General features: G+C 52.3%; 1 pseudogene; it reads right to left on the bottom strand.

Annotated features, from left to right (window-relative positions):
• Positions 1–1,445: 1,445 nt before the first annotated feature.
• On the bottom strand, positions 1,446–2,199 carry LOC132520407 (large ribosomal subunit protein eL32-like; annotated as a pseudogene).
• Between the last annotated feature and the right edge of the window lie 2,830 nt (positions 2,200–5,029).

Below are 5,029 nucleotides of genomic sequence, written 5' to 3'. Positions count from 1 at the left end.
TTTTGTGTGTCTCCTAATTACAGGGCCTCTGAAATGGGTGGTCCCCTGAGGTAGCACTCAATCTCTTGCCGGCCCGACTGTCCCCTGCCTGCCGGGAATATGCCTCTGTCCACAGCTGTCCTGCCCCGGGGATGTGCGGCTCCACGCCCGCCCGCTGTGCTCGCAGGCCTCTCTGCTGGTCAGTGCTTCTCTGTTCTATTTAGACCTGATCATTCGTGCCGTTTCCTGATGCAGAAGTATCAAGTCTGTGAAGTGTGTGTTTTCTCAGCTGTGATTGTCAGTCCCCCGAGCCCAGGAGCCTGCCCTCTGTGGCCCTCTGGTCTCCCCTCCCACCCGGCGCTGCCTGTGACACCCCGTCCTCCAAGGCCCCAGAGGCCCCTGCACTTGTCGTCTGTCGTACTGACTTCTGGCCATACTCACTTTGCCCCAGTTCCTGAGGATTTTGCTCAGGATTGAACATTCCTGCAACAGCGCTAAGCACTTTCACATTCGTATTTCTCCTGAGATGCCTGTGAGGCATGGAGGGCGGAGGTGAGGCTCCCCTTCTGTGAGGATGGAAACAAGTCCAGCCCAGGGACTTACTTTTAGTGGAGCCGCAGTGGAAATCCAGGTCTTTGCTCCAGACCTGCCATCCTATGAATTCCAGCGTTTCAATGCACTATTGAAAAGCATGGCTGTTTTTGTAAGTGCCCAGACCACCCCCACTGTGTTTAACTTCACAGCAGCACATAAAACAGTGTTGCTGTAGAATGCAAATGCTTTCACTTTTAAGAGGGTCTCCTCCAGCAAGGCTGCTCTGGGTAAATGCGGGTGTCCGTGTCTCTTCCTGCCCTGACCCGTCTCTGCCAGGCCCATCACAGCGCCTTGATGTTCCCCACCTCAGGCCACGCGGTCCAGGCAGGGCTGCCACACCGACCTGTTTCCAAGGGCAAGGGGTTGCCCGGGCCGAGCTCATCTGCATGCTCTTTGCAGCCACACTGGTTGGTGTCGGGGTGGCATGTGGCCCAGGCTGGTCCAAGAAGAGTAAACCCCAAGACACTGGTCAGGAGAAGCGCTGACCTCTGGGCTAGAGGACTGGAGGGCAGTGAGGAATCCAGCAGCTGCTGGGGACCATCTGGCCACCATTTGGGGAGAGCTCGCCTGACAAAGAAACTCACAGGGTCAAGAGGTGGGCAGGGAGGCAAACACAGGAGACTTGTGGGCACAGCCATGCCACCTTCAGACACCGCCTGCTGGGGACCCCACTTCCAAAAGACACTTCCCTCCCTGGAAGAGGCTGGCGCAGGAGAGAGAGGGGCTTTGTTCTCGGCCTTAGTCATTCTTTCCTGGGCCACTGTCCCAACTAACTGCACAGATCTCCACACCAGACTCTCGTTCCCCTCAAAACCCAGAGAACTGACCACCCTCACCCCGCCCCCAACTAACTCTGGGTCAGGTGACAGCCTGTTTGACCTGGATTTCTTTGTATAAAACGTAAGACGATACACTTATCAGAATTGAAAAGACTGCCTTGGAGGGACTAGGGGCAGCTCTAATTTATCCTTAAGAGCACAGCCTGGAGCCAGGCTGCTCGCCTTCAGTCCTCGCTCTGCCCCCTGCTCAGAGCTGTGTGACCTCGGACAGTAACCTCTCTGTTTCCTTAGTTTTGTCTGTAAAGTAGGGCGAGTGCTTAGAAGAGTGCCTGGCAATTAGCGCTAGATGCCTTAGCTGCTTTTCATTACTGGTGTGTCTTTTTTTTTTTTGGGCCAAGTTTCATGGTTTTATTAACACAAACACAATGTGCACACGAGCTGTCTATTCATTTTCTTCACCATGCAGCCTGGCGTTGGGATTGGTGACTGGTGGCCAGCCGGGCTGCTCTCTCCAAAATGGCTTTGCAGTTCTCGGAGGAGAGGCTGTGAGCAGTCTCAGCACAGAAAGATTTGTTGCACGTCAGCAGCACTTCAAGCTTCTTGACACTGTGGACCAGGAACTTCCGGAAGCCACTGGCAGCATGTGCTTTGTTTCCTTGTTGCTTCCGTAACTGATGTTGGGCATCAACCTTTGGCCCTTGAATCTCCTGCGCACCCTGTTAATGCCTCTGGGCTTCCACCAGTTCCGCTTCATTCTGACATATCAGTCTGACTGGTGCCGGATGAACTTCTTGGTTCATCAGGTTTTGACCATCTTGGGCTTCACGAGTGGTCTGAGGGTAGCCATGATCCCGGGTAGGAGATGCTGCCCGCTCTGTAGGCAGCGCCGAAGAAGAGAGCTATTACTGTTAAAGAAGATTCATTATTTAGGAACAAAGGATTTCTGTCTTCCCTCAGAGTCTCCCTGGTCCAGGCGCATCCCTGCACTCTGACCACTGTGGGCATCTGGAGCCAGTGCCCACCGTTCAGCTTGGGAGACTTGCTAGGGGTTTGCGGCAGTTCCCTGGGGTAGTAGAAAAGAATCTTGCCCCATCAAAGACTAGTCGCTAATTCAACCTACAAATGACTAAAAGAGTTTTGCCCCAAGAGAGGTGCATCCCTGGCCTGTGATACACCTATGGGTGCAGAGACTAAGAAAACAGCTCTGTGCCTGGCCCAGGAAGCCTTTTGATTTATTTTTTTAAATTTATTTTTTATAAATTTATTTTATTTTTGGCTGCGTTGGGTCTTCGTTGCTTCGTTGCTGCGTTGGGTCTTCGTTGCTGCGTAGGGCTTTCCCTAGTTGCGGCGAGCGGGGGCTACTCTTCGTTGCGGTGCGTGGGTGTTGCAGTGCGTGGGCTTCTCATTGCGGTGGCTTCTCTTGCGGCAGGGCACGGGCTCTAGGTGCGCGGGCTTCAGTAGTTGTGGCACATGGGCTCAGTAGTTGTGGCACACGGGCTCAGTAATTGTGGCGCACGGGCTTAGTCGCTCCACGGCATGTGGGCTGTTCCCGGTCCGGGGCTCAAACCCTTGTCCCCTGCATTGGCAGGCAGATTCCTAAGCACTGCGCCACGAGGGAAGTCCCAGGAGGCCTTTTAAAATGGACTTCTGAGGAGAGGACTTGTGGGGAGCCTCGTGTCGGCCCCTCCAGCATTTAAGGCTGTTCCCTCCCTGGATACAAAGATTGGGTGAGGTAAGCTCTCTGGCTGGAACTCTCTTTTGCAAGTGATTTGGTCTCTTCATGACCTTAGGACAGTCCCTCACCTTCTCTCCCACTCAAGCTTCTCCTGTGGAGTTGTTACTGATAAATTCACATGGAAAGCAGCTGGAAGTGCTACGGACTTCATGTAGTTCCTAGTCATCTGTTTTTGACTGTGTAACAAGCTCATTCCTTCCCATGCTTGCTGGCTTCTCTGGGCAAGTGTTCTCTTGTTAACAGCTGCCCACACTCAAGTATGGAAAAATCCAGTGGCTGCTGGTTAGAACAAGTGTGTTAATGGCAGCAGTGGAAAGACAGAACTGCTGGTACTGGACTGGCGGCGGGGGGGTGCGGGGCATGAAGCAGCTGTTTCTGTATTGGAAACACAAACCATATTGGCTTGAGACTTATCAGAGTGGAGCCCTCATCTTTCCATGGTCTCTTACTGGCTCATAGAAAATAAACTACTAACGTCCTGGTGGGGAGAGAAGCGTATAGTACGCAGGGGCCTGGGCTGGTTGGAAAAGCACAGTCGGGCCTGTGGGCGAGTCGCTAGAAAGGATTTGTCAGGTAGGACCCAGAGGCGGGTGACAGTGAGGCCTGCTACCCCCGACCTTCTCCCCAAGAGGCAGAGTTTTTCTCCTTGCATCAGCTTATTTGCTCCTATCACCCAGTTACTTCCGAAGCCAGGCAAATGTCTCTTTTCACCGTCTTGTCCTCTCTTGACTCAATCCAGCAGAACATAGGATGGTTAAGAGGTCAGTCTTTCCAGGTTAGCCAGGCTTTGGCCAGATCATTCATGCTGAAGGTGAGAGTGCTATCTGGTCATTTGGGCGAACCAAAGGGTCAGCATAAAGAGTGTGTAGTTCACCTGTTCATGCGTTCGTTCGTTCATTCACTCGTTCAATAAAGACTAAGAACCTATCATTACATACCAGTTACTGTGCCAGGCCCTGAATTTACAAAGATGAAAGAAAGTCCATGTATAAGAAACAAGTTCCTATTGTAGGTCATTTTCAGAGAACTTCTAATTTCTGAGAGACAAAGATTTTCCCTGGGTTCCCTCCCACTGACAGTGAAGCCTGAGAATTCCCGAGTGAGGTGGGTGCCGGTTTGTGATGCTGGAGCCTGTGAGCTGCAGGGGCTTCCCTCCCTCCTCTTGCACGGAGGTCCCTCAAACGGCCCCAGCCAGCCCACCCCGATGTGCGCACACGCTGTGATCAGAGGGAGGAAGACAGGTCAAGGTGTGCAAACGAGTGAATGAACGAATGAACAGGTGAACTACACACTCTTTATGTTGACCCTTTGGTTAGCCTGAATAACCAAGTAGCACTCTCACCTTCAGCATGAATGATCTGGCCAGAGCCTGGCTACACTCCCTACTTTCCTGACTGTCTCTCTTCACTTAAAAATTTGCCAAGAATGTTAAAAAAAAAAAATTTGCCAAGAAAGTCAACAGACTGTCAACTGCAGAGTGTGTTCTAATACTGCTTATTGAACATGACAAAGTCCTACAGAAAAATTAGAATTTTGTTATCAGACGATGACTAGGAATTACGGAATTTGTGTACACGCACGCAAATGTAAATAAACGTCAACTGGGCTTCCCTGGTGGCGCAGTGGTTGAGAGTCCGCCTGCAGATGCAGGGGACACGGGTTCGTGCCCCGGTCCGGGAAGATCCCACATGCCGCGGAGCGGCTGGGCCCGTGAGCCATGGCCGCTGAGCCTGCACGTCCGGAGCCTGTGCTCCACAACGGGAGAGGCCGCAGCAGTGAAAGGCCCGCATACCGCAAAAAAAAAAAAAGTCAACTAAAATTTCTCAAATGCCAGCTCATCCAAGCTCATCAGATGAGTAGACTGTGTGACCGACTTGTCTCCTCAATCCATTACCGTATACCCAGCAGGACTTAAACTCCATCAGGGACTCCCAGTGCAGCA

Source organism: Lagenorhynchus albirostris, chromosome 5 (genome assembly GCF_949774975.1).
Source record: "Lagenorhynchus albirostris chromosome 5, mLagAlb1.1, whole genome shotgun sequence".
Classification (NCBI taxonomy): Eukaryota; Metazoa; Chordata; class Mammalia; order Artiodactyla; family Delphinidae; genus Lagenorhynchus; species Lagenorhynchus albirostris.
Note: the sequence above shows the minus strand (reverse complement) of the source record. Positions and strands in the feature narration are given on the sequence as shown.